This window comes from Macrobrachium rosenbergii, chromosome 51 (genome assembly GCF_040412425.1).
Source record: "Macrobrachium rosenbergii isolate ZJJX-2024 chromosome 51, ASM4041242v1, whole genome shotgun sequence".
In the NCBI taxonomy this organism is placed as follows: domain Eukaryota; kingdom Metazoa; phylum Arthropoda; class Malacostraca; order Decapoda; family Palaemonidae; genus Macrobrachium; species Macrobrachium rosenbergii.
Genome location: NC_089791.1, coordinates 18,675,268 through 18,685,887, shown reverse-complemented (window position 1 = coordinate 18,685,887; position 10,620 = coordinate 18,675,268). Strand labels below are relative to the sequence as shown.

Sequence of the window (10,620 nt, the reverse complement as noted above, 5' to 3'; positions counted from 1 at the left end):
ATATACATATATACATATATGTATATATATATATATATACATATATGTTTGAATGAGGTCCTTTTAGTAATTCTACTAATGCACAGAACAATTGTGCATGTGATAAAGTTAATATATATATATATATATATATATATATATATATATATATATATATATATATATATATATATATATATATATTTTTATATGCTTCTAACCGTTTTATTGCTGCTTTGGCAGATTTTTGCCATTATATGATAAGACTTAATGCCTTATGTATAGTGTTATGAAAGGAGAGATTCATGTTAGTGGAGGATTATCTGCAACAATTTATTTTTCCATCTTATGAAAATATTGAGTCCATCTAAGAGGATTATGCATATTACCGCCAGAGATAAAACAAACTACGGAATATTCTGAAAATCCGCCCACGTTCGTAGTGTCATAAAGAAAAAAATTTTATTACAGGTTTTCAGAATCTGGTTTCATACAGGATCAATGTTCACTGGAATATGGGAACACAGAATTTAGGCCAAAGGCCAATCGCTGGGACCTACGAAGTCAATCGGCGCTGAAAAGGAAATTGAGAGCAAAATGTTTGAAAGGTGTAACAGGAGGATAACCTCACAGTTGCACTATGAAACAGTTGTTATGAGAGGGTGGAGCATAAGATGGAAGAAAGAGAATATGAACAGAGGTACAGTAAGAGGATTAAAAGGTGTTGCATCTAAGGGCCGAAGGGACGCTGCAAAGAAACTTGAGTAATGCCTACAGTGCACCGCGTGAGGTGCACTGATGGCTCTACCCGCCTACGGGGATCTGTATTCATTACCCTTGCTTCATATTTCGGATTATTGACCTATTAGATTGAGAAGATGATCATTTACGTTATACGGAATAAGTAACTTGTAAAAGTCAGAATGAAATTAGATTTGTTATTTCATTGACGTAAATAAAGTATTGTGCCAGTTTCGCATATCACTTTATCACCATTCTTGTTGACGGCTCAACATCTGCCCCTTGACTAGGGAGTATCATGACGTTTAGATTTAAAATGCTTTTCATGTTACTCGGTTTATCTTATTTACTTTTCTCTGGCGGAATTTTTATATTATTATTATTATTATTATTATTATTATTATTATTATTATTATTATTATTATTATTATTATTATTATTCAGAAGATGAACCCTGTTAACATGGAACAAGACCACAGGGCCATTGACTTGAAATTCAAGCTTCCAAAGAATATGATGTTCATTCGAGAGAAGTAACAGAAGTTAAAGGATACAGAAAGAGGGGATCAGTTATTAGAAAAACAGATAAATTAACAAATAAATAAATTAATTAATTAATTTTAAATAAAATATATGTAAATCGTGTTTTGAGGAAATTGCTTTTACAACTTGCTGTGTATGAATCTTTGTACGTATCGAATGATAATAATGATAATGATGGCATTTACAAAATAGCTCGTTTCATTGTAAATAATTTTGTAAGAGAGAGAAAGATGATGAAGATGACGCTCATACATGTGTAAAAAAAAGCATAAAGGAATTATTTAATATTCTGATGTGTAGTAAATTCTTGTTAAAAAATTCGCAAAATATCACTCACATTAAGACTGCGAATGGGAAGGATTTAGAACTTTGCAAAGGAATTCCCTCTCTGGCTATGAACTGTATTCCATAATGCTTGTTTAGGTTTTGACTCGATAGCTAATTGGCTGTAGTATCCATTTTGTTCCACGATTATAGCATAGCTAAACCAAACAATTGAATCATAATGCTTTATTGGGCCAAGCGTTGCGAACGCTGTCACAATACTGTTTGCCACTACAGTACACTCCACGTAGGCCTATTTTGGGAAGGATAAGACCTCCCTAGTTCTTTATGATGACAGAAATAACACTTTTATATTTTTGGCACATAGATCCTTCACTGGTCTGATTAATCAATCCTTTTCTGAGGGAATAATCCAGGAAAGTCACTTGTTGCGTGATCTACCTTTCATCTTTGACTGTGTGTATCTGTTACGTTGCAACATACATCTAATCTTCGTCTTCAGATTTCCAGTTCTCGTCCGGATCTAGATAAGTATAGCTTAAAGTGATTACTTAGTTTATAGGCGAGTTATATTCTAGACATGCACTCATTTTGACAGGGGTAGTTGTTTGCCCTTTGCCCATTTTAATACGTGTATTTGTTTGGCAACTACCTGTTTTACAGGTAGATTTGTTTGGCATCTACTAGTTTTCACAGGCAGATTTTTTTCGGCATTCATTCACTTTTGGCATTCCCTCAGCTTCACAAGCATATTTAGTTGGTATTTCCTGAGCTTCGCAGATATTTACTTGGTGTTCCCTCAATTTTGCACGAGTTTGCCTTTTATCCCTTGGCTGTCCCTGGTTTTTAGCGTTTTTTTAATTTGTATTCCCTCAGTTCCACGGAAGCTATTTGTTAATCAGTCCATTCCACAAGTGTACAGTATATTTGCTTGTCATTCCTGAAGTTTCACATACGTTTGCTTGGCATTTTTCACTTTCAGAGGTGTGTGCTTGGCTTTCCTTCCGTTTTGAAATTAGTTTGGTTTGGTTTTCCTTCAGTTTCGAAAGTATATTTACTTGGTCTACCCACAGTTTCTCAGGCGTATTTGCGTACTGTTCCCACAGTTTCGCAAGCATATCTGCATGATACTTCACAGGTGTATTTGCGAAATGTTCCTTTAGTTTCACAAGCATATTTGCATGATATTTCCACAGTTTCACAGGTATATTTGCTTGTGCTATCCAGAGTTTCAAAGGTAACTTTGCTTGTTCTACCCAAAAATTTTCACATGGTGTATTTGCTTGCCCTACCCACATTCACAAAATATTTACTTGATCCATCCACAGTTTCACAGGTATATTCGCTTGTCCTACCCACAGTTTCACAGGTATATTCGCATTGCATTCCCTCAGTGTCACGTGTATATTGCATGGTATTCCCACAGAATCACGTGTATATTTGCATGATATTCCCGGAATTTCACGGGTACATTTACATGGTATTCATTCTGTTTACAGGTATATTTGCATAGCATTTCCCCAAGTCTCAAGATGGATTTGCGTGGTACTCCCATGATATTCTCACAGTTTAACAGGTGTATGCTTGGTATTCCGTCAGTTCCAAAGTGTTTGCGCAGTATTCCGTCTGTTCCACAAGTACAGGTGTTCCCCCATTTTACAGTATTTGCTTAGAATTCGCTCTGTTTCAAGAGTATTTGCTTGCTATTCTCCCAATTTCACAGGATTTTCTCGATATTCCTTGGAATTCACAGGTTTTTGTTTTGTATTCCTTGAAATTCTCAGGTATTTTATTTGTATTCCTTGAAATTCTCAGGTAATTTGTTTTTTATTCCTTGAAATTCTCAGGTATTTGTTTTCTATTCCTTGAACTTCGCAGGAATTTTTCTGGTATTCCTTGAAATTCACAGGTATTTTTCTGATATTCTTTGAAATTCTCGGGTATTTGTTTTGTATTCCTTGAATTTCACAGGTATTTGTCTGTTATTCCTTGAAATTCACAGGTAATTTTCTGGCATTCCTTTAAATTCTCAGGTATTTGTTTTGTATTCCTTGAAATTCACAGGTATTTGCCTGTTATTCCTTGAAATTCACAGGTATTTTCTGGTATTCCTTGAAATTCTCAAGTATTTGTTTAGCATACTCTGAAATTAAGAGGTATTTGCTCGGTATTCCTTGAAATTCACAGGTCATTTTCTGGTATTCCTTGAAATTCACAGGTATTTTTCTGGTAGTCCTTGAAATTCACAGGTAATTTTCTGGTATGCCTTGAAATTCACAGGTATTTTCTGGTAGTCCTTGAAATTCACAGGTAATTTTCCGGTATGCCTTGAAATTCACAGGTAATTTTCCGGTATTCCTTGAAATTCACAGGTATTTTTCTGGTAATCTTTTAAATTCTCAGGTATTTGTTTGGCATATTCTGAAATTAAAGGTATTTGCTCGGTACTCCTTGAAGTTCGCAGGTATTGTTTTATATTCCCTATTTTCACAAGAATTCCTCTTTAGTTCTCGCATTGGTTTTGGTATTCTGTTCGTTTCTCAAGTGTTTTCTTGATATTCCTTCAATTTCGCAGGAGCTATTTTGGTAATTCTTCTGTTTCCAAAACATTATAGTATTTCCTCTTTTTATCTGGTATTTGCCTGGTATTTTCTCCAGTTTGCATGTAATAATTGTTAATTTTAGTCCGTTTCTTATATATCTTGTTTCTGTTTTATATTTTCTGTCTAGCAATACGAGTCAGCTACTGAAACTCACCTCTTATTTTACATTTGCTTAGTTGAAGTTTTACGAGCGCTTGGAAGTAAATTATTTCATAGCCACATATACACAGACCGCATATGAAACAAAAGAAAACTAGGCGTCAGTCGAAGACACAGGTAGGCTGATTGAACATGAGAAGTTAAATGAGATGTTTTTACTATGTTTTTGATGGTTTTTATGGTTTAGAAGTGAACACGTGATTTCTTGATGCAGCAAAAGAGAAGAAAAACTTGAGAGAATTTCACAAAGATCACTCCAGGGAGAAAAAGTTAAATTTTAGTTGATGACATTCCTCCCTTTGCGCTAATCACAACAGTAGATTTATTTAACATTAAGCCAGAAATACAACAGTTTTAGTTTTGTGTTGTAACTGAAAAGGCATCATCTTATCACAACTTTTCAAAGATGTGAGTTTTGTTTATTAAAATTTATTTTCGTTGCCGCAAGTGGTCATTTTATCACTGCTTTGCTCAAATCTTCAGAGATACAGTTTTGCCTATTGGAACTTTATCAGGTGAATCATCATTTCACAAACATAAAATGAAGATATTTACTGTGGTTTATGTAATATGTAACCTTCATCGTCCAGTGGCTGTTTGACAAAACAGAACACATTTTCTGTGGTTCCGGTAACTTCAGCGTCCAATGACTGTTTCACAAAACAATATATTTTCGGTTTCTTATAACTTCAGTAGCTAGTGACTGTTTGACAAAACAGAAAGATTAATCTGTAACTCATATATCTTCGGTGGCTAAAGATAATTTCATAGACGTCCAGTGACTTAATTTTGTACATTTTTGGCACTTGTGAAGCAGAACAATTTTCCTTGGTTCATTATACACCTGTAGCATTTAGTGAGCATTTCATCAAGGAAAACAGATCTTCAGTAAAGCTAAGCACAGTATGTCACGCTGCGGCTTTTTTTTTTTTCTTATTTGTAACCTCGAGATTGCTTCCTCAAAGAACGAGTGAACCTTCCATCCTAGCACAGAGCAAAATTCAGTATCCAGGATCCAAAATCCATGTACGATTTTCAAAGGGCTTCACTGCTTGGATGTATTTTGAATAAATTCCAAAATAAACTCGGCGATCCTGCAAATTCCGGTAACGAAAACAGTTCACGGAATGCAAAATACAGTCGCAGAGAGTGTAATTCAAAATCCAGGGATAATTGTAGAATATATTTGATATCAATATATCTCACTGAAATATAAAAAAAAAAAAAAAACAGTACCACACTTACAGAACATAAAAGCTTCAGAAAAGAAACACAAAACACTCACACACAAAAAAAAACTCACAAACAGCAGACTTCCACTTACACGAACAAGGTCATTAAAAACAGCGCTGATTAAATAGGAAATCCGCGGCATTTGTTTCCGGACGTAATTCCATTTATCCGGCGTTCGGTTTATCACAGTCAACAACACATTAGCGCACCGTAAACAAGAGACAGGTGACCCTCGGACAAACAACGCCGCCGAGTACCGACATGGCACTGAGCAGATGTTAAGTAGTTCATGGTGAACCAAAGGAAGATGGAGGGAGGTAGGTGGGTGAGAGAGAGAGAGAGAGAGAGAGAGAGAGAGAGAGAGAGAGAGAGAGAGAGAGAGTGCAAAGGAGGGAGAATGGGGGGAAGCAAAGCAGAGGTGATCAGCGTGTCATAACTGAGCAAGGTCGGTAATATATATGCAGAAGTAGATGGAAATTAATTGGTTAAAGACGGAAGAAAGAGATAACTGGAATAATGAGTTTCAGAAGCCTGAAAAATGCAAGCTTGGCACAACGAGAACAGCGAAAATTATCGTTAGTTGATCACATTGTACATCATTCGGAAAAATAGCAAGATTGAAGAAAAATGATCACTGAGATATTCCACTAGTCGCGATAATTCCATATGATCGCTAGAAGCATTATCATTAGCAATGCTTTATGGTAATAATTTTAGTTATATTTTGGTTGTTGCAACGTTACCCGCTTGGGAAAACAACCCCAAAACTTAACCAGGAAACAGTTTCGATGAAAGCGCAAGATCCGGTTCCAGAAGAAATTGGCAATCAGCGTTTTAGAAGTGACCAAGACCAAAGTACCGAAGCACTCTATCGCTCGGTCGAGCTGCTGGGAGGATTTGGAATGGGGAGATGGAGACGGGTTAGTGGATCCCCTTTGGCGGGGGAGGGGGTCCAATGGATTGTCGGAGGAGGTGGGGGAAAGGGGAAGGGGGAAGTGATGATGGCGTTCTAAGCCTCTTAGTGCTCCTACGGTGGGGCTTCTTTGTGGTCGAGGGAATGAGCTGCGCGTTTCGAAAATAACAGGAAAGAAGCAGAACAGAAAGAGAGAGAGAGAGAGCGACTGAGAGAAAGATGAATTTATCCGTGTGTTAGGTTGACGTTACAACATCAGAGGTCAATGACATGAGAAGAAAACAGCCAGGAAGGCAGATAACCTGGAAGGTTTTATGTGAATAGGAATGACAGGAATTTTATAGATATCCTACGAGATAACGTTATCTGTATTTTAGACAGGCATCCGAACATCAGAGGTCAACGTCACCGATAAAACAGATAGACAGAAAGATTGTAATGGCTTCATGCCATAAAAAAATAATACGTTCCTTTGCCGAACGTGCTTCGAGATATGGTAAGGATTCGTGAGATATGTCAAGCGTGGTAAGTGGACTGAACTATAGACAATACTGATCGATAAGAAATCTAAATTAAAATGGCAACTGAGAAATATGTTTGTGATAGTTCGTGAGTAGGAATACAATGGCAAATATTATTATACGTGATGTTTATAACTGCATTAATTATGGTCAGAGAGAGAGAGCTGATCAGGTGCGTAAGGTATAAACGCAATTTATATTATAATTATGTTAGCAACATCAATTATACAAAGGAAGGATTTTACATGTCAATAACGTTATCACTTAACAAGTTTTGCCTGCTTCTAATCATTAATTACTTTCTGCATAATCTATTATCCATTAGATTTTCATTTCATATTTCGTCTGTTAACTTTCTGCTAACTGGAAGAAAGCATCGGAAGATAGTTTTAATAAACCAAGATCACTTTTTTACCGGACCTTCGCTGAAGCAACGCCCCCATTCATTTATCTGGAGACCAAGATGCTGATTAATAGGGAAGTCTTCTAGTCTAGCGGAGTGCAAACGAGAGAACCGATACCGTATGGGTGATGAATTAGCAGGCGTGATATCTTGAATATATTAGAAACTTGATGGGATTGCTGGAGACTTTTTGATAATATATATATATGTATATATATATATATATATATATATATATATATATATATATATATGTGTGTGTGTGTGTATGTGTAATATATATGCTGTATATATATATATATATATATATATATATATATATATATATATATATATATATATATAATTTATTTTGTGCTTGTAAAAGTACTACAATTTCACGTAATTGTAGATTACTTAATTTCGTCTTTTGGAATCTTGTTTAATTTACATCAAGGGATCCTCTCTCTCTCTCTCTCTCAATTATGCCATTGATTAAATAATATACAAAGGTGCTCAGTAAGATCGTAACATCAACTACATTCGTGAATAAACGAAGATGAATCAACCGTGTAAATGAATGATGAATCATGGACGTGAATGAATAATGAAAAGTTGAATGACTCATGATTCATCAGCGCAGTTTGAAAGTGAAAGATGAGAATAAAACACGAATCGTCGGCTTAAGCGAACAGTGACAGGTGTCGAATGTATCAGGAATCAAGTACTTGAATAATGTAATAATTGGTGCATGAATCATGAATCATATGCGCAAAGTAATCAGGAAGAAGTTGTAGGACTCACGGATCATCTGTATAAATTGATGAATGAAAGATGATCATGTGAAGATCAAGAACCACACAATTAAATAAATAATGAATAATTTTACGACCCACGACGCGGCTGCAATAGGAATCAAGCATGTGAATAACTGAAGATGGTGCATGAATCGTGAATCAGATGCGCAAAGTAATCACGAATGAAGTCGTAGGACTCACGAATCATCTGTATATATTGATGAATGAAAGGTACCTTATAAAAATCAGGAACCACACGATTAAATGAATAGTGTATAATATTAATAACCGCGACGCAGCTACGTAAGAATTGCCACTTAGCGGCGCGCGTTCTGATCTTGGCTTGCGGCGTTCCTATAGCTTAATTTTCCCTACCGGTAAACGTCGGTCATTTCGTTGCGTTGTGTCATTGCTGCTGGAAGAGAATGGCACACCTGGTAAAAGAATTATTTGACTCTTTAATCTGCTCTTTTGTGGGCAAATTTCTTTTTCTGATTTACAGTAGATTTTGGTCTAGGAGGTCACCAGATTTATTTTGTGGATAATGATAGATTATTCTCTCTCTCTCTCTCTCTCTCTCTCTCATAAGCAGTCACAAGACACATTAAAGACACATTATATATATATATATATATATATATATATATATATATATATATATATATATATATATATATATATATATATATTATGTATATATATACATGCCTACATATATATCACACACGCACATACACATTCTCCCTCTCCCGTAAGCGAACACACTTACGCTCACAGACACACGCACGCACATACGCGCACGCTAAACGCTCGTGCAAGTTTACATAATGATGCATAGTCTCCCTGGCATCATCGAACCAAATAAGAACACAGGAAAATCGATGGAGCAAATGGCCCGGGGCCTTGCGTGAAAATGAATTTCACAGCCATAAAACGCCTCGAAAATTGACATATTTCCGCTATTAAGGCGACGTTATAGAGGTTTAAATGGTCCAAAACGACTTGTCATTTATTTTGACATCTTACAAGGTGTAATGTAGATAAGCGCAGCCTAATTTATTCACCGATTTCCAGAGAAGGTTTACTACCACCTGAGTAAAGAAAACCAGTAGTTAAATAAATAAATGTATAAATGCCTAATTATACGGAGTGAGAGAAATAGTATGGCTTCTCCAGGATTAATAAATAAGCAAATAATCAGTAACCAAAGTAGAGAGAATGAGAGCGAAGATGCATCCTCTCTTAAATAAATTCGTGGACGCAAAATAAATAAAGAGCGAGCGAGTGGGAGGGAGAGAAATTACGTGATGGCAGCCATTTCCCCGGCCGAGATAAGATGACGCAACTTTGAACCAGGCAATAAGCTGACATAGTTTGTAAGGCTTCATCATCCAAGGCGCCGCTTCCTACCACTGCTTCGAATTCTCCCTCAATCAGGGGAAGCGTTTCTGTCTGTTCGTACAGCGATGGGAGGATTGAACTAAGCAGCAATGAGCTCCTAATGCCTTTGAGGAATGTGTAAGCTGACGTACAATGAATTGATTCCTTGTGAGGATTATTTATAATGATTAGTGAGCTAGTTTTGCTCTGTGAGGATTAGTTTTCTAAGTAAACAACGAGGGGTCAGAACCCTGGGTAGGTTGTGGCAGTGAGCTAGGTAGGCTCTGTATCGATTGTTTGAACTGATGAGCTACTAGTCCTATGGAGATCATTTTGAATTGAGCAGCAAAAAGCCACGGCCTAGCGAGGATTCTTTTGAGTGGTAGTGAGTTAAGGTTATTTGAGGATTGTTTTAATCAACCAACAGTGAACAAAGCCATTTGAGCATTATCCAAACTAACTATAATGAGCTAAATCCTCATGAGAAATGCTTAACCTGAGAACAGTGAGCTAACCCCTAGTGAGGAGTGTTGGAAACTGTAGCAACGAACTGCAAGTCCTGTGAGGTTATTTAGACAGTAAAAGTGATCTAAAGCTTTGTGAAGATTTGTTGAACTGAGCAGTAGCAGTGAGGTAAAGCACTTAGCATGTTTACAGACTATCAGTAAACTAGAAGCCCTTTGAGGATTGTTGAAACTCAGTAGCAGTGCCATGAAAATCATTAAAACTGACTAGCAGTGAGGTGAAGCCAACAAAGGTTTTATAAACTGAGCAGCAGTGAGCTAGAGCTCTGTAAGGCTTATTTAAACAGTAGCAATGATCCAAAGCTCTTTGAAGTATGTTTAAATTGCTCAGCAATAAGCTATGGCGCTGCGAGGATGATTTAAACGGGACAGCAATGAGCTATAACCCTGTGAAGAGTGGTTAAACGGAACAGCAAAAAGCTAAAGCCCTGTGAACAGTGGTTAACCGAAACAGCGATGAGCTAAAGCCGGGGAAAACTGGTTAATCTCAACAACCAGCGCTGTAGTGTCAGTAGCTTATAACATAAGCTTTCCACAACACATACTATTATTCATTCCCA

The 10,620-nt window shown here is 36.5% G+C and overlaps 2 protein-coding genes across 6 annotated transcripts in view; one reads left to right on the top strand and one right to left on the bottom strand.

Moving 5' to 3' along the window:
* zetaCOP (COPI coat complex subunit zeta) overlaps positions 1-10,620 on the top strand; it is a 257,001-nt gene that overhangs the window by 47,128 nt on the left and 199,253 nt on the right. The gene's annotated exons all lie outside the window — the stretch shown is intronic.
* Positions 1-10,620, bottom strand: part of lovit (loss of visual transmission) — a 166,565-nt gene that overhangs the window by 58,861 nt on the left and 97,084 nt on the right. For 3 of the 5 annotated variants that reach the window (XM_067094865.1, XM_067094870.1, XM_067094868.1), the window contains exon 1: positions 5,635-5,822. The exons of 1 other annotated variant lie outside the window; for it this stretch is intronic. The gene's annotated coding sequence lies outside the window, so the exon portion shown is untranslated. Of the gene's footprint in view, positions 1-5,634; positions 5,823-6,316; positions 6,409-10,620 lie in introns of those variants that run through there. One more of the 5 variants, XM_067094867.1, reaches the window with a different exon arrangement.